This window comes from Sturnus vulgaris, chromosome 1 (assembly GCF_052056855.1).
Source record: "Sturnus vulgaris isolate bStuVul1 chromosome 1, bStuVul1.hap1, whole genome shotgun sequence".
Taxonomy (NCBI): domain Eukaryota; kingdom Metazoa; phylum Chordata; class Aves; order Passeriformes; family Sturnidae; genus Sturnus; species Sturnus vulgaris.
The window spans coordinates 121,339,069-121,363,527 of record NC_142243.1 but is presented as its reverse complement, the minus strand read 5'-3'; the positions used below and the strand labels follow the sequence as shown (position 1 = coordinate 121,363,527).

General features: G+C 37.0%; 1 long non-coding RNA gene across 2 annotated transcripts in view; it reads left to right on the top strand.

Moving 5' to 3' along the window:
- LOC148225468 (uncharacterized) overlaps positions 1 to 24,459 on the top strand; it is a 190,845-nt gene that overhangs the window by 116,673 nt on the left and 49,713 nt on the right. Inside the window, exons 3-4 of one of the 2 annotated variants that reach the window (XR_015807540.1) lie at positions 5,607 to 5,653; positions 20,805 to 22,650. This is a non-coding gene — a long non-coding RNA (uncharacterized LOC148225468). Of the gene's footprint in view, positions 1 to 5,606; positions 5,654 to 20,804; positions 22,651 to 24,459 lie in introns of those variants that run through there. The other variant, XR_015807541.1, reaches the window with a different exon arrangement.

The following is a 24,459-nucleotide window of genomic DNA, read 5'->3' as shown; positions in this document are numbered from 1 at the left end:
CTGAGGCCATATATGCATCCAGAGGAAACATGCTCCCATGTCTTCTTGGGTCAAGCCAGAAGGTGACCTTTGTGTTTTGGGGACATGCTCTTGAGGAAAAACAAAATATCAACACGACACACCAATAACAAAAATGTATTGCCATGAAAACTTCATGATTTTCAGGTTGTGCTGTATTCAGTAATTGACTGAGAATCATTGGAGATGTTGTTTTTTCATCCACAATACCTTTGAATAGATTATCAGTAGGTTTCCACTTTTAGCTAATAAGTTCCAGTTCCGGAACAAGCCATTTTTTAACAGGTGAGCATTGCTCAGGAACAGCTTTGCAAAAATTAAGCACTTGAAGAGCTCTCAATTTTCTACTTTCCCCAGGATTGTTGATAAAGGCCTTCTTTCCCTGTGAGAAAATATTTCTCTTTGAAATACTTCAACCTTGTTTTTAATTCACAGCATTGTTATTGAATTGCCATATGGCCTTGGGCATGTTCCTGAACATTTTCTGTATCTTGGCTATCTATTTAGCAGAATGCTTACACAGCACAGTGCACACATTCTAACACTTCAGAAAACAGGCAACCCAGCCAGGGCCATACTTCTGTTCGAGCAAGTACTTTTAGGGAGCATCAGCAGAACTGCTGATTATCATGCCCTGCTTGAAGAGAGAGAGGGTGAGATGTGCTTTCTGTTTCTCCTTAATCAGTACAATACACTCTTCAGGTATCTATTTTGGATCAAAAGGGAGAGAAACAGAGGGAAAGTGAGGGGTGGGTGCTCTCTAATTGGATGCTTAATTCCCTAACATTTTACGCGGATGTTGTCACTTCTTGGCACAAGTGTCCCATGTTTGGGCAGATGACCACCTTCTGGAGCCACCACCAATGGCCTAATGCCTATGAATATATTCTGAAACCATTATTGAGTACCTATCAAGGGGATTCTTAGTGAACTGTGAGAGAGGAGAACTCAAAGCTAGGCAAGAAGGTGAGAGACAGTTTCAGAAAACACAGCTATGGTAGGAATTCTGAGCAGAGAGTAGGAGGAAGCAACATCTCCTACTCTTAGAGGCAGTAAATCCAGCAGGTAGAAGTAAAGGCAAACACAGCCACAAATATTGTGTAAGTCACGTGTCTGGGACCTGGGGAGAATAAAAGGAGGAAAGTGGTAATTTTGGAAAGATCCCTGCACAGGACCCTGGAATTCCGCCCTGGAATCATAGGGTGCTTGTATCAGCTGGCTGGTTGTGACAGCACTGGCTACCTGACTGCCAGCTGTGCTGAGATCCAAGCCTTCATCGACCCACAGCACAGTGCATAATATGTTTTGACTTAAGAAGTAAAGAAGCAAGAAGTAAAAGAAGAAATCTCAATGAGATCTTCAGATCAAACAAGACATAATTAACTTCAGCCTTGCTCTTTCACACTGATCATCCCTACCATCTCTTTTCTTCCCTTTAGGCCAAATTGTAATATTTACCACTGTCCAAAGTAAGTCTTAAGGTGATATAGCACAGTATTTGGATTGTATTTGGAAAGATGTCTGGCCATATGTTACTTCTACACTCTTTCCAGTGTTCTTTGGATGGATGGCAAAGGGAAAATAATAGTATTTTGTTTATAAAGTTGCTGCCGAATTAACATTTTACAGTATTTATGTCAGTCTTCCTAAAACCTGTGATGAAATACAGAGAACTGCACGTTTTTTATTATTCCTCCTCTGTTCATAGGACAGGTTGAAGCATAATTCTTTCTTTTAAACGGCCTGTAATACCAGTTCCTAATATTAAAATGAGCTACTTTAGGTGGTGGTGATTCATATGCATATCAAGTAACAAGTGCTAAGTGGGACAGGCCCGCAGTGAGCACTGCTCCCTCACTAGGAGAGCTGGGAAGGGGAGGCTCAGAGGAAGAGCTTAGGGGTGATTTCTGACACAAAAGAACGTGTAAGCAAAGTTCATCTTTTATTTCAAAATACAAACTCAATATGAAGACGCAGTAGCATCTGCTGTACTGTCTGGTTCTACGTGTTGAGGCGCCTTTGATGAAAACAACATGCGCTCTTTGTTGAAACTATAAACAAAAATCTGCCAACTTCTTTCAGACAGGAATGTTATACTGATTATGAATTAATTAAAAAAAAAAATTATTCCGATGTGCCATGGGAAAATGCATTCCTTTTGTGGTCACCGGATATTTTGTGGATTTTTAAATAATTAGGGGTACATCTTGCTTAGTTAAAAAATGTTAGTATTGTTTAAAGAAACAGTTATTCAAGGCTGAAAATAAAATGCTTCCTTTCATTTCTATTAAATTTGGACTTTGGAATTGCATTAGAGGGACGTGTTTGAAAAATAGAACCTATTTTGATGTAAGAATGAAGGTATGGGTAAAACCTCTGGATAGTAATCATGCACTTTTACTTTCCTTTTCTTAATAACCTTATGATAAGAATAAAGCCAATTTTGAAAATACAAGTGTGACATACTTCTTTGAGATACAAAGTAATTGTGTGTAATGCTAGAAAGTAATGACTTTATTTTTAAACTCTAACTTGACATTTTTGTCTTTATATACTATTCATTTTGGCAGTTTCCAGAATGCATTAAATATTTAATATGACAATGCCCACATGATATTTATATGTAAAGATTTAGATCTAGTAATCCAAATCCACATAAAGCTGTTATCTAGAGCTGCAGCTTTCTAATTTATGTACATACATGCACAACTATACGTACAAACAGGCAATGCTTTTTATATGAAGTGATAGTACAAACCAGCAAAATATTCCATATTATTGTTACAAAAAAGGAATTTAAGAGTCAGCTGTTGCAAGGAATAAAAGCTCTCCAATATAAAAAAAATCCATATTTTTGTTAGAACTGAACTGAGTCTGCTGAAATGAAGTAGTTGGACTGTGAGAAATTAACCTAAGCAGTGAGATAAAATTTGCAGATATTTACTTCTTTCTTTACATCTCCAGCTTTTTGTAATGTACAGTATCACAAAGGATGAAGATCAATAAAACAGGAAAACCTCACAAAAATTGCCCATAAAGAAAACTCTCAGGAGGATAGCTGTCTCAATCTTGCTTCTTTTAAGAAGATTTTGTTGATTGTTTTAGAAGCATTTTGCCAAGGGAACTTAATACTTCTGTAGACCTTCCAACAGGAACCACACCTTTGGAGATACAAATTTATATTCAGCATGTCAAGGGCCTTCAAAATGTGTCAGATGAATCATTGGGCCTGCGGGGCCCAACCTCCATGCTATATTTTTGCTGCACTTTGTACCCCCAGTTCTTCTGCCCCAGCAGCCCAAAGGAAAGCAACTTCACATGGGGACAACTTGTGGGGAGAAGAGCCAAAGACCAACATGTGTCTGGAGCCCATGGCTTCTTGCTAGTTCAGGCTAGGAAATGGTTTATGAAGCTGTGAGTAAAAACACAATGTGCTCTATTAAAGCTCCTCATGTTCACTAGTGGTGTATTTAAACTGCACATCCTCAGAGTACTTTCTAATTTGTGAGTACAAATGCATGTTAGAGCATATTAGAGATCCAGGAATGAACAGATCATCTTGATGTCTTTCCCCAGATCCTGGTTTCCATGGCAAGAAACAGACACAAGGACCAGAAAGAAGCCGTGTCGTGTTTCTGACTATGGTCCTTAATAACAACCAGGACCAGTCAATACCTCTGACCTGTGGAGAGGAATATGTCTGCCTTAGGAATATGTTTCCAAAACTATAGCTGGAATATCTATGAGCACCAATCTTGATGATGGGGTGTCATGAGAAGCAAAAAGGGCCTTGTTGCTGTGTAAGCACAGCTCAGCAATAACTAAATAATTCCCGAGTTCCCAACACTGTTTTCAACACAAGTGCAAAACACAGCCCCATACTGGCTGCTGTGAAGAAAATAAACTCTACTCCAGCCAAAACCAGCACAGACAAGTCAAGTATATTCTGCTGTCTAAGGTAGCACTGGTTAATATTTTAGCTATCCTTAATGACTTCTCATAGTGGCTTCTCAACCTTGAATGACAATGAGAGTACTGAACGGGTTTTGGTAAAAGCTCCTTCTTTCTCTGCCCTTCAGTTTCTTAACAGATAAAATGAGGGAACCTATATTCTCAAGCCACCCTTCAAAGTGTGTGGGTTCAAGGAACTAGCAAGCTATTAATACTGGAGAGTTGGCTGAAGGTTTCCTGTTCATCATCAATCATCTCCTCATCCCTCTTTCATCAAGTAGCACTCATTGTTCTCACTTGACAGGAGTCAACCTCTTTTATTGTTTATCTTCCTATCTACATGCATTTAAAAAGTAGTAAATACTGAAAAGATACACAGTGTATTAAAATAGGTGATGCATGTTGCATACCTAATGGGGGCTCACTTGCAGCACCTAGCAGAAGAGGAAAGGTGATGAGATATGTAGGACTGACATCACTTTAATTTGAGGACAGTGCTCCACAGCAATGGGTATTGGGTAAGCAGGCTGGCTGTGACTGGGTAAAAGGAATGGAGGAGCACTCACTGGAAGTGAATGTACATGCTGAACACAAAAATCCACTTTGTTCCACTGTGGATAGAAATGTATACTGTAAGAAGTCCAACACTATACAGATATTTGACACTTTGACACTATATAAATGTATAAGATCAGAATTAGTTGTTAGTGAAATGATAAGAAATGCTGTTGAAAACACGACATTGGCCGACATTCACGACAGGTGAAGGTGGAATTTATCCTGGTGTTTAAAATGCATATGTAGGTTTTTATATATGTCTGCTTCAGCAAGGAAGGTAGAAGGTAAGGTAGAAGACAGGTAATTCCTAAGTGCTACAAACTAGTCTAAATCAAGTTATCATGCAGTGGTCCTCAGGGATTACCAAGAATTCAGTCCCTTAGCAGATCAGTTAAAAATGAACGTGTGTATAGAAATTCTACTTCTAAGATCATAAGCTGATTGTGGATTGTCTTTTATCATATTTCCCATAAATTCTTTCCAATGCAAGTGACAAAAGATATTTTGCACTACTTCTTCCATCAAGAACAGACTCTTGTCCTTACATGGGTGATGCTCATCAGTACCCATGTTTGCATTGAAGTTACAAGGAATTCAATGTTAACCTCCCTTTTTTAAGAGACAAAGAACAACTCAACATCTTAATTCTTCATCTGACTTATTCCTCAATGTGTTGAAAGGTCTAGTTCCATGCAGTTGCTTTAACAACTCTATTAACAGAGTTAAAATATCAGAAATAAAAATAGAAATCGGTTACATTTCTTATGAGAGGGAAGGTAGCAAAGGTGTGTGTCACACAGCATGACAACAAGGCTGAGTTCAGAGTTAGGTTATTTTATTCATTTTATATTCATCTCATGCAAAAGGTATTTAAATGTAATGCATCAGATAATAGGTTTTTTTCCTGAAGTCAGAGGAAGAATCACAGCAAAAGAAATTCACACTTTTTAGTATAATTAGCACAAAGGCATTTGTACTGATCTCCAAAAAAGGGTATTTTTTCAGGTGCCTAAGCCCATCATTTAGTGCACATCCACAAAACTGCTGCTCAAAACCCATATTTGTTTTTTTTTTTACAGACCCTGCTTACCCTATGGAGTAAGAGGAACTACCCATCTGAGTAGAGGTAGGTGTCCAAGCTCCCCTCCATCAGTCTTCTAGTTCTTGCCATACCAAGTGAGCTCTTACTGCACTGCTTTTCCCAAGGGATTTAACTTTTCCTCAGCTCTAAATGGGAACAGAAGCTCCTATTTTGGGGCTGAAGACTTCAGGGGATCACTGAACAATTTTTTTTTTACAATCTGACCTTTTTTTTCCCTGAGGATTTGGCATTGTCAAAAGGCTGTGAGGCTTTAAATCACCCAGACAATTTTAAGAATGCTACTTATACTACCTACCACTACATGTGGCTTTGGTTTGCAAACATATCTGAGGTAAGTGGCAGTGTACATTTGAATGGCCCATTGAATTCAGCAGGAAATTCATCAGGTTAATATGTACCTTCTTGCAGACCCAGATCTAAGCAAAGATATCCTACCAAGACTTTTTCTTCTTAAAAAAATTTGACTGTACTACAGAACAGCATTGAGACATTTCCATTTTGCCTTTGTAGAAGTCCATTGTTGCTTCTTCTGTTATTGTCCACAGCTGGCATGCTTTTTACTATCTTATTTTTCCCTTGATGTTTATAATTCATTGAGGCTACCTAAATTTGTGAGGTAATAAGGTTTAAAAAATGACTAGAATTAAATTGCAATGTTGTTTTGGGATGTTACTACAGCAGCTGACTCAGCAAAAGACTGGATTCCCCAGTGCCATTCTAGAATTTGTGTTAGGACAGCATGTATGGCTATATCTAGGTGTTTTTCTGTAACCATATGACATATGGAAGCACACAAAGAAATACATAGAAATTAGAAAAATAGCTGATATAAGGACTAATTTGTAGATCCTCATCTTGCCATACAGTACCACCTTACTGAGTTATGATTTTGTAGCAGGAATGAGAGGAAATAGCTACTTCTCATATCAAGGATTTTTTTTTTAATATATGTAATGCAAGTTGCAAAGCAGTTTTTCCACTAATGGAATCCATCAATATTGTTTGTTTGTGCTAGTAATTAGAAAGACATATGGTATCTATCTCTGTTTAGAACTATTTTTCCTGAAGAATTTGTTGCTCCATCTTACACTGCAGCATTATTTTGTTTTACACTTTAGGGGTGGGCACATAGAGTGCAAAGGTAGAACTGTCATTTGGTGACACTGCAGATATAAAACTGGATATCCTCACCTTGCAGAAAGAATATTTCTAATGTTTATCTGTCTGAATGGGTTTTCTGAAAACATAAATAAAAGAAAGGTGAATCTCACCTTCAGTTTCTTCAGGATAGATAGGGTGGAGTGCAGATATTTAATTTTATGAAGCAAAACAGGGAGCCAGGGGTTTGTGCATGTTTATTTCAGATGACTGGTTAATTTCTAGATGAAGTTTTCATAAGTTGAGATGAAAGAAATAATTATTATAATTACCACTCGAGAAAATAGTTTTTCTTTGTCTTTCATTACAAAATAACTGTTAGAAGTGCTATGATTGAAAACAGAGATTACTTTATAATAGGCATCAATTTCCACATATTAAAGAACTTTGATTTAGAAAGTTCAGATTCCTAAAATATCCTAAGTTGGAAGGGATCTGTGAGGATTATGGCAAACATTTATCTCCTGTCTGCTGAGAGGGAAATGTCTCTGAGCATCTTGTGATGAATGTTTTGGGTACACACAAAGACAACTTTTGAACAAGGTGAGATTTTTGGCCAGTCTTGTCCAAAATGCAGGAGAAACCCTATACTTTAAACTTAGCTTCTGTTAAGGTTTTATTTCTGGAAAGCATGAGTTTCTTGCACTGATCAGCTGTTACTGCAGAAGGTGCCCATCAAGAGAGATGATGGCTACAGAAAGAGGGCTCTGAGTAGCAGGGCAGGAAACCCAGTTCTAATTCTACATGGTGAAGAGCATGATTAGTTAACTAGGTTACACAGTACTTAAAGTTCTAGATGGAGAACTTTTTTGTAGTAGATGATTTGATCCATAGGCGTAATCAGGTGCAACAATCAAAAGAATTTAAAACACCAAAGCAAAACTTGGTTGAACACGCCCTTCTGTTTTAGTCCCACAAACATCCTGCATTAAAATATAGAAGATCCCAGGCTGCCAACTTATTTAAAAGTAGATAGATACGTTTCATCCAGGGAAAGGTCAAAAAGGAAGTGAGTTATTAAAAATAAACGTCCCACTTTTTGCCATTGCTTCTTATTCATGCCAAAGTTAAGGTTTAGCACTTTGTTCAGGTGAAGTATAAACGATGCTCTGAGGTAACTAGAGATGTCCCTCTGAGCAGCCCTGACAGCTTAGCTCTGGCTTCCTCTCTCTGTGCCTGTTGAAGCACATGGCTCAGGGGACCAAGTCTTGTGGGAATATATAAGTGTAGGCTTTGGCACAGAAGACAATATGCAGACGTCAAATATTCACCTTCTGTATTTTTCCTATGGAGTTCGCCCTGCAGTTTAGTTAATTATTGTAGAGAAGAAGGCACTTGTAGCTGATGCAGGGCAGTATCTTGGGCATGGACACAGAGTTCCTGCCTTTGCAACAGAAAGAGCCAACCTTAAAAAGCACCATGCTGAACTCTGCCAAAGGCACTGAGGACTGATGCAGATGACAGAGAAATCTGATGAATAAGACATTGTGCAACTAAATCTATTAGCACACTGTGAGACACCTAAACACCCTGACAGTGAAGGCTGCTCAAGTACTTCAGCCAAACAGATAGACACAATCCAGTATTTTGAGGAGTCTGGAGAAAATTATTTCAGAGGCCGTCTGTGAAATTCAAGAACATAGGGTTTTGTTGCAAATCAGGTCTGGCTTAATTTAATGAACTGGTATTAACAAGCATCACATTCTGCATCTTTCACTGTCTCTCAGCTGAGTAGTATTCATTAAAAAGAATATATGCAAATTTTAGCAACATAAACAGAATTTCAAATAAGGGATAACACAACAAACACTCAAGAAAGCTTTCTATTTTCCCTTCAGGATGAGTTGTCTGTTTACTATATCCTATCCTCTAGTTTGTCCTTTAAAATGCTGGCACTGCATCAATTATAAAGAAAAGGCCACAACCTCACCACTCCAGCAAGGGTGATGGGAAGAACTTTCCCAGCGTTATCCCATAAAACAGACCCTAGTGAGTGGATCAAATCATGCCTTCACTGGGGTCAGGAGGAGCTTTGCCTCAAGGGCAAGGCTACCCTCTCTGAAGCCAAATCTCTTCTAATACATCAAGAACTCTTCATGATAAAATAGAAGAGCAGATGCCATCTCCTTTCTGTGCTTCTCCAGGCAAAGTGTAAACCTCTGTGCAATCAGCAGTAAATTCCTTCAAACATTTACGTGAGCTAAAATTGCTACATCCACTGACATTTACTCAACGTGCAGCACTTCATCCAACCACGGCTGCACATATTGGCTGGGCAGCACAGGTGGAGTGCCTGTGCTATATGCCTGAGTTTAGTCTTTTTTTCTATATGATGCTCTGCTTCTTCCTTCTTTCCTTTTAATTTGGTCAGCTGAGCCTCATCTATTGTCTCTTCCATAGCCTGTGAGAGCTGCTGTGGAAATAGATCTTCTTTCTGATGAATGAATGAGTTCTGTTGAATTTGCTTTTTTTTTTTTTTTTTTTTTTTTAATTTATTTTATTTATGATTTAAGAGTTTATGCAAACTCTGAGTTTATCCCCGCAGCAGTTAGTAATCACAAACTGTTGTTCTCTTTGGATAGAAAGAATAATAACTGAGGGAAACAAACCTGCTATATCCCAGGCCCTGAGAAAACAAGATTTGTGGAGGATTTAATAGGAAAAACAATGCCTGTGGGAGATGACACACTTGCAGCTGTGGAATCAGTAGTTCTCTGATGGCATGGCAGAAAAGCAGGAGCTGCAACCTCAAAGCACAACGCCTGCTGGCGAGCTGCCATAAATGAACTTGTAGTCATGGACCTTGAGGACAAAAGGGCCCACAGTTCTCTCATGTTTTAGGCCCTAGTCCAAATGAGCTCTGACCTCTTCCTGCATTGAGGGAAGTCAGCAGCATTATTCTGAGACCATAACTAGAATGCATGCTTCGAAGTGCAAAATGGAATTTACCTTACCAACTGGAGGCATGAGGAAGAGAAAAGGAGCAGGATGCACAAATTTTAAAGACAGCTGAAACAAAGAATTTGCCTTGCTTTTTCCTCAATTAAAAATATTGCCCGTTTAAAATCTTTTCTTTTGTGATTTATTTGGCAAAAAATTAATTCATCAGTGCATTTCATTAAATGGTAGATTGTACATAATTTTATTTTACCAAATGAGAATTGTAGCAAAGTAGAAATTTAAGCTTAAAAACCATTCTTGTTGTTTAGGTGTATAATTCTTTCTCCTGCTTTGCATGCCTGGAACTAATGTGGCATTAAGTATATTCTAATTTTAAAGAATTTAATACATGCATAATCTGCTTTACAAGCAGAGATTAGATTTTTCCATATTAAAATAAATTGGGACAACTGAGAAGCATAACTTAGGGCATATTCATTTGAACAAAATAGGCAAAATCTTTCATTTTTAAATGTTGTTTTTAAAGCATTGATATACTATACTTTAAATAATATTCTGTGAAGCTTTCATAGTAAAGAATTCCAGCGTTCTGTGACTTGAAAAGAAAAACTGCAGCAATACAATTGAACCGCCGGGTAAGCTTGTATTTACTGTATGTATTGATGCTTTCAGTGTATTAAAACACAGAAACAAATGTTTATATACAGTTCAGAACACCTGACAATGCAGAATTATTTGCTGAAAGCAAGAACAAATTCAGATTTGTGAGATTTTCAGAAATATTTAGCAACTTAAAATGCCTTCATTTTGGATTTGGGGTTGCAGTTGGATGTGACTCTCAGCAAGGGAGCAGAACACCTACCTCCGAAATTAAGCTACCTTAGAAAATTATGCCAAGTTCAACATCGAAAAAGTGGGGCATAGAAAGAGTGGTGGTATATCTCAAGGCAATTTTAGAAGTGCTTCACAGCCTCCACCATCTACAACATATTCTTTTGTTCTCTCTCTCAGTAACAGAAATCAGCATTAAAGTTTATGAGCAGAAAATAATTTTTCAGACATCAGAACTGATCTGTTCTTTTGTTGCAGAACATGGAAAAATCCTACCAGATTCTGAATAGGTATGACATTTGAAGATTTAACTAGTAGAGCAGTATCAGGCAGCTTGAATATACAGGGACTTCCTTAAAAAGCTCACAAAATTCTTGTCAAAATAAAAAAACATGTTCCTTTCTAAGAATAATTTTAAATTATTTGGTCTTCAGTGTTTGAGAGAGTCTCAGGTTGGTACTAAAGGACTTTCAGTCAGCTTGGGAGCCTTTTAAAGTGTGTACCATTTTATTTGCACTGCACCTCTTTTATCAAATTAACACTAAAAAAGCTGTCATAACAATTTCACATACTTTTCACCTAAGTGACCTTCTCTAGAGTAGATCTTGGCCAAGGAATAATATTACAGGCCTAATCCTGTTTCCACTGATGTCCTTTACAGACTTGCAAGTAAATACACTTGTTTCTGTCTCTCACAAGTCATAAACAAGAACCTGCCCTGACTCTCACTCACACACATGCACACACACACTTGTGCCTAAAGGCACATCTACATACAGATTGCAAGTGTTTATGCCTCAGCAAAGTCACACCCAGGACACTACCTGGCCTCCTAATTTCCTTCTCTATGACAAGGCTATGAAGTTCATGCAAGATTTGTTATGGAAACAGCCTCGAGTGTGTTTCCTTCCCTGCTGTTTGATTGCTTTTGTGGCATACACTTGTAATATCACCTTGTTTGGGCCTAATACGGGAGAATTTTGGATGCAAAGCAGATTTCCTACTGTATCTTCTTCCTATGAAGTTCGATCCCTCTCCTCTTTCCCCCCACCACCATTTCACAAAGAAAAGGAAAGGTTTTTCATTTTTGTTGCTCTATTAAAAAACTCATTACCAGGCAGACAGGATGTGAGAGCTGGCTCTTTCCAGTTTGGGCACAGCAGGATCTGCACGTAATGGCAAGAGGAGGGATAAGGCTGAAAGAGGTGGAGGCAGCCCCTGATCCATGTTCTCAGTACTGCAGAGTTCCTGGCAGCCCCCTCCTGCCTTGGGGAGCTGCAGCCCAATGCCCACAAGGCAGAGAGCACCCACCAGATGCTCTCACTGACCCCAAAAGGCAGCAGGGGGTTCATGGAAGGAGCATCTCTAACAGGGCTCCACAAGGCTACTTCAGGTGCTTTTCAGTGACACATGCTGCAATGTGGGGGATGATGCCAGATCATCGCAGGCCAACACGTTATAAAATATTTTCAAAATGACAGGGCAGTGTTTCTTTGATACAGACAAACAGGAGCTTAGCTGTCTGGAGCAGTTTCCAGCACTTTTGTTGCTTTCCAGGAGGCAAGGGAAGCAAGAGCCAGAAGTAGGCAGAGGTGGCCCTTTAGTACCAGAGTCAAGCTGAGCACTTGCTACACAACTCTTTCATATTTGATGAGTGCTTAAATCTTACAGAGCATTTATTTTGCCAAATCGTCAAGTGCTCACAATCTTCCCTGCAACTGGACTGGTATTACAGTGGGAAAGTGTAAGTTTCCAAAGATGAATAGCTGTCTTCTGTGAAGAAGCTGGCATCAAAATGTCTGGTTTCCATCTGATTTACATATAAGAAGTGTCACATATCATGTATCAAAAATCACAATTTGAATGCATATTAAAAAAATATCATGGGTGAAGTCGGGGAAACGCTTTTGTTTTTGGTCTTTCATGCAGAGAACACACATTTCAAACAGTGGTCACCACCACAGATTCCCCTCCAGATCTCATCTTCCAACATGTATAGTAATTGCCTGCAGAAAAAGGGTGCTTTTTTTCCCGCTGGAGATTTGAATTTGTCCAGAGAGCATCCAAATGGTGCACACTCCTGGCAGCAGAGTTTTTGGAAAAGGGTAACCTTCTGGCTACATCCACTAGCATGGGGAGTTAATGTTTGTAGACATTAAAAAGATGTTTCTCTGGACAGAGGTGGGCACAAACTATGCACAAAGGAAAATGAGTGCTTAAATAAGCTGTGCTGATCATAACCTTTCTAAAATGGGTACTTTTTCCTAATTATACTCCTTATTATACTTAAACAGAGAAGTACTTTCTCTCTCTTAAACAAAAAAGGCCAATTTGATAGAGAAGTGCAGAGGTGGTATATCCTTTTGAATAGTCTGTTCTGAATAAATCAGGTGAGAAATTTGGGAGAGACATTTAGTGGATTAGCTGCGACATGGAAAGCTAATCCCGCTGGTATCTCAGACACATTCTTCATTACTCCATGAAGCACTTATCTTTAAAACAAGTTAGTCAAAGTTTATACATAAGTATAGTATCCATATTCCCATTCAATTATATGAGTCATCTCCTCAGGTTAAACAGAAGATGCAGATATTCCAGTCTGTTTTGTAATTCAGATCATTTGTATGCATTGGGTAATGTGATTTATAACCATATTTGCACTTTGAAATAAAAAAGGGATTCAGAAAGGAGACACTAACACCTCTTTAAATATATTGCTTTATTGTTCATACTGAAACCACTTGACCTGTGCAATACCAGGTTCTTTACCTATACAAATAAATTTAAGGCTTAATCCTTAATAACATATACTGCAAATGTTCAAGAGCTGCTTAAGTTACCAAATTAGAATTGGGGGAGAAAGAAGAACAACCTACTTCAGCAACAACAACAAAAATAAACTACATGCTTTAATTTATTCTTAGGAGAGGAGGCATTTTTATTAAGTGAAAAAAAAATCAGGAAAAAAAAGAGAAGGTATTCAAAATAAACCAATACATTAGTTTGAATTATATTTATAAAATATTTAGCTGTCTGCTAGAATGAAAAAAATATAACATTTTTATTAGACATACTTATAAATCATTGTCAGAACGTTTACAGGAGCTTGTGGTAAACATCATTTATATTTACACCAAGCAAACAATTGTTGCCATATTAATTTTTTTCATTATTAGTAAAATGACTGTTACCTCCAAAATCTTATTTAAATCAGAAATGCATACATTTCTTAGGCATATATGCAATTATTATTCCAAACCCAGACAATATTCCTGTTTTTCTTTATTGACTTTCTTGAATGGACTTTTTTCCAACTAGAATTACTTGATTTTAGGACACAGCTTGGAATAAAGCAGCAACATGTTAAGACTGCTATATGATTACATGTTGTCAGTCCGGCACTACATCCTGCATTCTTTTAATTAAATTATCAGATTATTATTATAACCAATTAGAACTTAGAGTAACTTTATAAAATTAGTTTTAACCATCACTCTGCGCAAGAAGTAAAATTATTGGAATTCTAGTTCATACAGTTACTTTTGAAAAAAGCTTTAAAACACTGTAGCCATTCACATGCATCCATGCATGTGTACTTTCTGAATATGAATAGATTTTTTTCCTAATGCCATGTTGCCATTTTCTTTTAAATAATAAACAGTTATCCCATCACTGGAACTACTTCATTAAAATTTAACTTTAAATTTAAATAACAAAAGTTCGTAAAAGAAAGCAGTATGTCCACATCTAGTAAAGGTAATGGATTTTTCCAAAATGAGTCCCTTAAATAATATAGTGCTATGGTGTTCATATAGCACTATATATGCAAATATATATAATAAAAAATATACACATAATTAGTACTAGAGGCAAAATATCTTTTTGATATGCTTTGTGCATGTGAAGTACTTGAATATAGGACATTACATTGTCTGAGCTGTTTATAGAAGTTTTCCATATTAATACAATGGTTTGATTGCAAATCTGAGAGAGGCTTAACCTCTACAATGAATTGTGCTGAAAATAAATAAAATACAAAACACATACAAGCTGTTTATCAGCAAAAATACTTTCACTGGCAAAAGTCCTCCAAATCTTTTCCTTCCATAATCTTTGTTTTACATCCCTCTTAGTGAAATATCCTATATAATGGAAAATACTGGTTTTGACCCACAGAAATCCCATTCTGTAGGTAAAAATTCAAACAATTTTATGTGATATTTAAGCTTTCAAAAAAGTATTTATGAAATATCACAGAGATCAGATCAAGTGCTTGTTTTTGAGTAATTACAAACCATTTTGAATACTTATAAACTGTTTATTTCTAAAATAACTATACAATGTCTATTTTATATTAACATCTTCATCATTAATAACTTGAATATTTGCTGCACACTTTTATCACCTGCTTTATAATAATAAATAAAAATAATAACTGAAAATAATTGAAATTTTAGCTGTAATGAGAAAGCAGTATTTTGAATATTAGGGAACGCCTAAGGAAGGAGTCCAGCCATAGTTATAGCATTTATAAAGCTATGGATAATTATTTCGAAAACAGTGATTAATAAGTGCCCATTTTCATGTCATCATTGGTAATAGATGCTATCTCACTCAGGCACCCTGCCATTCTGTTTAATACAAGTGTATCCTAGTGTAAAAGGGAGCTTGTCATACTTATCTCTAATGGTGAATGATTTCTCTCCCTCTTCCTGGAGACACTTTGCACCCAATATTCTCAAATCCTATCATGCTAGAGCCTGACAAATAAGCTAACAACAATGCAGGTGGCAGGCTACATTTATGTGTAGGTGTATGTTCTCTAGAAGATATGCAGAAGATAACTGAATCTTTTTTTGCTTGTAAATTGGACAAAATACACATAAGAAGAAATGTGCTTATGGAAAGAGATGCAACATTTTTACATTTCAATAAAATATCATGCTCTATGAGAACAGTATGCTTCAAAGAATCATTGCATTTTCAGAAAGTGGCAGAAAAATTAAGCATTGTTTTTTGTAATTACTGCTGAAATTCTTCAAAATACAAAAGCAGAAAGGATCTATTATTATACCAATGTTGCAATTACTGCCTGTAACTTCTGCTTGTTTTCACATTTTTCTGTGCTTTCTATGTTTAATTCTATTTTCAAGCAATTGTACTATATGAAACCGACAACAATTTGTCCTGATTCATGGTTTAGGAGGAACAGCTGATTAATCCCATGTCAACAGTCTTGACCCCATGCAGAAAATAGAAATATAGAAGGTCTGCTTAACAATATATCAAAGGTACAGTTGCCTGTATTCTCTCCTTTATAAAATTATAAATCACATGCAGATGCAGAGTAAGTTAGGACAGTGTAGCTTAGTCATTATCACTTCTATCCTTTTATCTTCTTACATAGTGAATGTATTTTTTATTTTAAACAATTCAGTGTTAAGCAATCAGTATGTCACCATCATGTTTTCCTGTATGTTATCTGGATACAAAAATGTATCCAATACATCCATGCATGTATTTATTCATTGGTTTAGGCTCATCTGTTCTGAACTGAGAGACCTGTACAGCACAGCAATCCCATAAAGCAAAAACACCTTGATTCTTTCCATAAAATGCTTAAATGTCACAGCTTGGTGCTGTAAGTGCTGACTCATGTGAGTAGGCTTTACTCTTCCTAGAAAACTTCCTAGCTTCAGTCAGACCATTTATCCTAACAACAGCTTGCACATTTGGGTCCTTCCAGCAAGGTGCCCAAAGATTATTTTTTCAGGGTGTAAGGTTTACAGGATATCCTTTTCAACTCTCTAACATTCAAAAGATTTCCAATCATCCCACAAACATGCATACTTCCAGTTATGCTTCTGCTTAAGTATGAACATACAATACCTATACATATCCAAAATCGCTGGGTAAACTGGGTGAAATAAAACATATATAACAGTCTTTTAAAATGTGATCAGGGCAAGAGAAAACAGAACATTTCCATTTCAAGTAGTGAAGCATAGTGACTCTCCCAAGCCAGTCTGGAAATACTAATGAAATTTTAAGGTCTTTTCTATATGGTAGCTCCAGCAAAGAATATGTTCTTTATTATTGTAAGGCATACACTGCTAGATTAAAAAAAAACCAAAAAAAAACCAAAAAACAAACCCCACAAAAAACAAAACAACAACAACAAAAGACAAAGATGAAGAAAAAGAAAACAGCAAAAAAATGTACATAACATAACTAAATAAACCCAAAATCTGTGGAAATCTTCTCATGTAAACCGCATAATAGCACTTCAAATGGCCCCTTTCTGTCATCCACTGTAACCATCACATTCCCATTTCTGCTGCAGTCAGGTGAACTGTCAAAGAGCTATTACGGTTGGCTGCATAGAATTCCAAGGAAAGACAAATCTGTGCAATTTTCTCCTTGGACAATAAATGGGTTTTTTGGTGAACCAAAACCAGTAGAATTTTGGTAAAGGAAAAAAGAATTTTCTTCTTTTTTTTCCCCGTATTTTTGCATGTATGCGATAATGCAAAGGGCTTTATTTGGGCTGAAACCTTTACTATGAATGTGTAGCCCTTTGATGGATGCACATTAGCATTCCAGTATGAGGGTAAGATTTATATATTTTTTTTCCTTTTCTGATGCATAATATAGCTTCAAGTAGATACTTAAAATTGTACTATGGCATGCTATATCTTAGTGTGTGTTTTTGCACTGTTAAAAGAATTGGTGCACACCAAGTGAAATAACGAAATGTATACACAAATTCAAAAATCGTCTAATCTACTATTAAAAACTAATAGCAATGCTAAAATAATAAATGCATTTAGTCTTTCATGTCTGTTTAAAATACTGCATGCTCAGAAGTGAATACATTATTGTGATATGTAATACCACATCTTCTGATAAGGCTTATCTCATAAATAAAAGAGACGGATAAATGACGTGTTTCTGAACGGTTTTTCTTCAGAGGCAACTATTCTGTCCATTCTGGTGAGGTATGTTGTATAAGTAAAATGAGGGTTTGATTATGTCTTTCATATAGTTAATAAACACGTGGTTGTCAGAAACCACAACGAGGTTTCTTGCTGGTTGTTTTCATCTTCTATAAAAAATTAAGGTGTTTCAGAACTGACCTTTGCTCTGTTGAGTCATCTCCCTTTTTTTTCAGTTCAATTTACCTTACTGATCAGAAGCATAAGCCAGAATTTTTATATACTCAGAAGGAGGGCAAAAGACAACAGATTCCTTTAATTTTTTTAAAGTTGGATTTTTAAATTTCTTTTGTACACGATTTCATGATTTTGTTAAAATTTGAATCTGTTCAAATTTAAAAAAAAAAGTCATGGATTTTAATTATAATTCTTGCTTCACTACTGAATTTCCTCTGCAACTGTCTGCTTTTCATCTCTCTAAGTAGTAATTGTTAAATATGACACTTTTTATATTTAATTCAGAGCTACATTAAGAGTAGAAATTCAACTACATTCACTGGCTTTACTTTTTTTAGAAAATTAGATTTTAATTTGGTGCCTCTTCAGGAAATGCTTTGTTTACTACATTCCATATGTCTATAACTGCACCTCCCTATACAGTGTTAAGTGTATAGACCACAAACAAGTTTATCATACACAGGCAATGTTCCCTGTCCTAAAGTATTTACATTGATAAAAACTTCTATTTTAAATAACTGTCATAGCATTCCTGAAAAATAAACCAACATGATGCAGATTAGTCGAAGAGAACCCAGCCCTTAGTCAGGGAGCTTTCTTCTGCTGCTTTCGATAGACAGTGTTACACGGGAAGCTTTTTTTCTGTGGGCAATTCTGAGGATTCTTCCTCCTTTTATTTCCCCCATGGAGGATGTAGCATCTAAAAGATACTTTAATATTTTTTTTCTTTTCTTTTTATTTTTTTTTCTTACAGATAGTCCAGTCTGGAAAATGCTGTTTGCCGGCTTATTTGTTTCTGTGTTTTGTTTATAAGCAGAATATCATTCATTTCTGCATATCTGCTGGACTGGACAAATCAAGGTGACAATCCATGGTTAACTCTGTCAGGCCCTTTGTCCTGCTCTTCCGAGGATTGGAATACAATGGAAACAAAGTGGAATATATAACCGTCCAGCTGCCTTGTTGTGACAGTGTGGCCCCGTATTACAGTGCCTCACTCCCTGTTTGCCTATCGATAGCCAGCCCATGAGATGACAATGCAAATCATGTGAAAGCTCTCCTGCAAAATAAAAAAAATCATTTCAAAAGTGATGGAAAATAGATCAGGCTTGCCTGAAAAATAGAAACTCATAAAAGGCTCTGGTTTTGGTACAACTGCTACATTCAGACATAGGGCCTGTTTTTTTAACCACGGCATGTTTCTAAGAGGTGCAGGTAGGGCTCATGTGTTTAAATCTATCATATGTTGTCTGCTTATAGGACTCTGCATTGATGTTGCTTTTAAGGCAGTTTATATTTCATTTAAGCATGCAATTAATCATCTTTACAGTGCTGATGTGACTGGCATCAGCAGTGTTATTTAATTAAATTTGAAATTATTTTACAGTAAATACAGGCTTCCAACTAACCAGTCCAAATTAAATGCTGAGGTCTATTTCTTACCCATGGTGTTTCCAATTTAAATGTTCATCCAAAAGGTTACACTTCATGGGTTGAAATCATTTTTATGTTCTAACTGTTGCTAAACCCAAAGATCAACTGTACGTGAGTCCTGTGCATTTATTAGCCGTAAGAATGTGTACAGATTATCTATATTTCTCCTATCCCATTTCATATTAGTGATTTTATGACTGATGCTCCTTAAGCACCATTTTTCTCCCGATACTTTGTCTCTCCTGTCACATCAGCCCAGGGCTCCTTTCACAAAAAAAAAAAAAAAAAAAAAAAAAAAAAAAAAAAAAAAAAAGAAAAGGAAAGGGAAAAAAAAAAAAAAGAAAGAAGGAAGTCTTTCCTCCATTTTCTTTCAGTGTGGTAATCAAGCAATTAGCTCACAAAATGGAGGTACTCCGCTCCTCATCCTGCATCTTACTTCTGGTGGGCTTTACCTGCATGCAAGCAGCAGGCAGAGCACTTTGCTGCTGAGCCTGTGAAATTGGCCCCTGAAGAGCGTTCACACGATGGCCCATAAGTGGCCACTGCTTAGGGGGACTCTGGGAGGAGGGAGACCTTCCCAGTGGGATCACTGGAGAATTACGTACAGCACGTGCTCTACCTGCAAATTCTGCACTGGCTACATGAGAAAACGTGTGGCTGTGCTCCTTCCCCTGCAATACTCACTCCCCAATTTTATAATGACCTGAAAACATTCACTGAGCCAAACTTTAAATAGTGGGAACCTCATTGCTTTTCACCATATATTGTCTTTCAAAAAGGAAAGAAAAGAAAAAGAAGAAACCAAACCAAACCAAACCAACAACACCATTTGTTTTATGTTACAGCTTTCCACAGACAATTCACAACATGTCTAGCAAGGAATCAGACCAGAAATACTGTCTTACTCCTATCATATATATAATACAGCTTTTGAATGCTGGAAAATCTGTCATCCGTTAAGTGCAGCTCAGGTCTTCTGTGTGAAAAGCACAAGCCTTTTTTTTTTTTTTTTTTTAATGCAGTGCTGCCATGTCTGCACTTTTTTGAAATTGCATATTTATCAGGTTATGAATAATTTATGAGTGGGGAAGGGAGGGGGAGGGCTGGAAGGGGAAGGAAGAGTGAGAAAACATATGCTGGGGCAGAGGAATACCTTAAATGAATCCACTATCAAGTCTTTTGAAGGATTACTTGTAATTACATTTTTTTTCCTTTTTGTTTTGTTTCGCTTATGCTTCTCTTGGTCATCTGCTATTCTTACTGTGTTGTTTGTTGGGTTTATTTGGCTTTTAGGGAGCATGAAGGGATTGGGGGTAGTGCTTGCTACGAGTTGGAAGATTTTGCCACAGAAATGAATTGAGCATTTCTTTGACTTCTAAAGTACAGGGTGTTTAATAAATATTAATCCTTCAACTGTCAGACTGAATTATTGTCAAAAAAAGGCTGACAGATTGAGGATTAATGACATGCTTCATAAATTAGAAATGAACTATCAGCAGAATGTCCAAAGTAGGGATCAAGAACAGACCTGATTTGTACCTTAGACCAGTTGAACATGTCATCTATGTCAGACCTGAGCTCAGACCTATGCACAAAACAAAAACAACCTTCCCTCCCACAAAACACACCTTCTGCTCTTCATGCATCAGAATCTGACATCTAGATCCTTTCTTCTTTAGGATCTGCAAGGACTGAAATATCAAGATTGTCTCAGACACCAGATAATTTGATTAGCGTCAGATCCGTATCCTTTTTTTGCAGTTTTGTTAGAGGGAAACTGGGAGAGGTACAGTAATTTCTGTTCAAATATCTCAATGTCGTATTTTCCCACTGTGAAATATGCAACATCACAGAAAGAAGAAGACGAAGCATTTTAATGGGAAATTGTAAAAATGGTAGCTGCCTCTTCAAAAACACACAGAATTTCCAATATAAATTATGTATTAAAGGAAATATGTTTGTATAAAACAAGTAGCAGTAATTTAATATAAGGTGACAGGATTTTTAGGAGAGGCTAATGTGTGTCAAAAAATATCGTGTACAGTCTTTAATCAAACTCATGATCCTCAGTTGAATTATTGCTTGCAAAGCTGATTTTACTGTATTTTCTAATTCATTAAAAGCAAATCTCTCTCTCTCTCTTTCTCCCCCTCCTTTTTCCTCTTGTGGTTATTAGAGGAAAATTACATTTAATTTGTGTAAGACCAGATCTTTTTGGGGTGCCTGAATCAAACAAGCAGTTATTTGGGGTGCCACTCTTTCTCTCGGCACAGAGGTACACAATATGAAACTGGGCTACCAGAGTGTATAAAAATGTTTAGCTTAATCACTCCCTAATGACAGCGACTTATGTCCTTAGTGCAGTCGATTTGTTTCCTGGGTTTTAAAAGTAGATTATTTCCATGGTGCAGGCTTAGTGTAAGCTGTTGAGAAACCACAAGCACTGCACTTCAGCCTGAGTTTGGGACGTTCGCCAAGGGTAATCTGATTAAAAGGGCATTTTTTACAACATTGTGGTGCTTTGAAAATTCTGTGCAGCCAGATAGAGTAGGGCCAAAAAAAAATTGCTTTTTCAAAGCTAACAGTTTTGCCTGAGCAGAATTAAAAGCGTGATAAGCAGCATCACTGGAATGATTCTCTTCGACAGTCTTGCAACTGGATAAACAAAGCATCCTTAGTAACACATCTGTTACAGACCCACAAGCAAATTCATGATCTATTTAATGCAAGGTTTTTGCTTGTTTGTTCTGCCTTTAATCACATTTGCTTGCTGCACAGGTGTGAGGTTCTGAGGCCTTGCTTTATCCATAAGAACGAAAATGTTTCCCTTTTTCTACAGTAGCTTTTGTCTTCCATGATGTGACATTTATAAATGTTCTGCTGTGAAAGCGGTTATTTGTGACGTGCTCTAAGAACCAATGTTGGGTACCATATTCCTGAGAAGTTTAGCAGCTGTATGTTGTTAAAAGATAATTATCCTATCTAGAATCTTGTATTTCTTATAAGAGATAGAATGTAATACTAATTAAATATGTCATGTTTGCACACATCAGAACATACTCAAAAGAACTGTTCTTGTATAATTTGCCTTGTTGAACGACTTTCATATTCTTCTGCAGCACTAAATAAGGAATAAAAGGTAACTGAATTCTCTCCCCTTCTTCATAGCCCTGTATTTCTCTGAATGGCCAGTTCATGCTGGTCTCCACACGTGCTGACTGCTTACAGCAAGACATTTGTATACACAATATACTTCAAAGTCACTGGCTTCAGTGAGACTATACAACAGATCAGACTGGCACTAGGTTGTAGTAAGACAGGAAAAATGAAATTCGTTTTCTATAAAACAGGCTATTTTTGGTTTGCTTAATAAATATTGAATGACATGACATGGTTTCTTATCTTCTACCACATCACATGGCTCTCTGGAAAGGGAAAAATATATAATGAATTAAGCAGAATTAAATTTTCCAACTGTTTTGTCTTAATTGTAGCTGCTGACTCATAAGTGAAGCCAAAGTGAAATGCATCACATTCTACATTTTTTCCTAAAGAAGCTTCAGCAATAAAATTATCTTTATATTTGCTTCAAAATGGATATTTTTGTTCTGTTTATTTTTTTCCACATAGGTCAGAATATCTGTATCTTCCTCTGTGCATTTGGCCAAGCACATTTTCCCTGTTGCCAGGAATGCCTTGATAATTTTTTTATGTATCAGCATTTTAAAAGTGGCACCCTTAGGATTACACAAAGCTTTTAGATGTATCAGTCACAGTATACGTGACGTATAGGCAGCACTGCATTTACTCTCAGTTTTACCTGTCGAGATACACATCCTATGTTCACCCATCTATATATTCATAGCTTCATGTATGAACATGTAATTATACAAAAGCCATTGCTTTCAGCGATGATTTTCATGATATTCAGCGTTTCTTGCTGTGTCCCTCACACACTTATATGCATCTATATTTGTGAGATAAAAACGCATTGATTTTAAATCTGGTGGATGCAGAGCCATAGAGTAGTTCAGCCAGCAGCATTTCCAGCGTGAGGCTGCATGTCCCAGAGCCCTGATGGGCTGAGAATGGCTTTGTCAGGGCAGCTCGGCTTGGGAGCCTTTGAAGCTGTGCTAAGTTCAGTTTAGAGTATTTACTGATACATGTCTTCAGCAACTGTCAAAACTGCTTGGAGCTATGAGATGCAGGCTTTTTCAATCCCAGTGACCAGCCAGTCTCCCAAGGCACACAAAGCTGCTTCAGGGTAGCCATAGCCTACAAATTCACTTTGTGTGACTATAAAAAAAGGTGGGGGGGGGGGGGGGGGGAGAAGAAATTTTACTGGGAAAAAGGCTGAAGCAAGGTGTCATTGTGTCACACTTTATTTGCTGTGCTGTTAGCACTGCTCCTCAGAAATGGAAACATAGCACAGACAGAATTGATTGAGAAACATAATGTTTACTCTGGATGAGTCAGCACAACCTGGATTTCTGGCATACTGAATGTTGACAAGCATTTCTTTTTTTTTAATCTTCAAATTCAGCATATACCTGATTTAAAATTTTCCTTTTAAGATTGAATTTTGTGCCCCTTAAAATGAGATATTCATGCCCGAAAGATGACCTGCTGTTCTCAGGGAGAGAAAGGCAAACCATTAGAAAAGAAGAGGATTTCTTGATAATCAAGGACACCTGTGATTCTGTGTTGCTTTTGAGAGCACAAAGACCTATAGATCTGCTCTTTCTTCCAGAGTAAAATGGTCTGTGATCCATAAGAAGCTCCAATCCTTCCTTTCTTAGCCCAAAGAGAAAAAGGAAAAGAAAGAAAATTATGCACCATCAGATCAGCTGCTCTCTGTTTCTTCTTTAAAAAGCTGAAGATGTTGCTATTTAACATAAAACCTTGTGACCTTACTGCCGCTGCTGCTTTGAAACACCAAGCTATTTAAAGATGCAAATTGCAAACACAGGGAAAACATCAGAAGAACCTGTCTTGAAATTAGTGTGTTTGACTGAAAATTAGCTAGCTTAATCGAACTTGCAGGAAGTGGATTTTCTATTCAGAAACCTGGTTAGAGATTTTGTCCACTGGGGCTATTGTCAAAGTGTACAGGACCTTCAGGAGCACAAAAATTAAGGTTCCATGTAACACTCACAATACTGTGCTTCTGTTTGATTTGCTTATATCTTAGACTAAAATCTTTCAATACAAGAGCTGTATGTGATGAATTAATAAGCCTTAGTTCAGACAGACTGAGGAGCTGCTGTGGTTTCAGGTCTCCACTTTCTTAGACCAAGGAAATGATGATGTTCAGTCAGCAAGGGCAGTATGTGT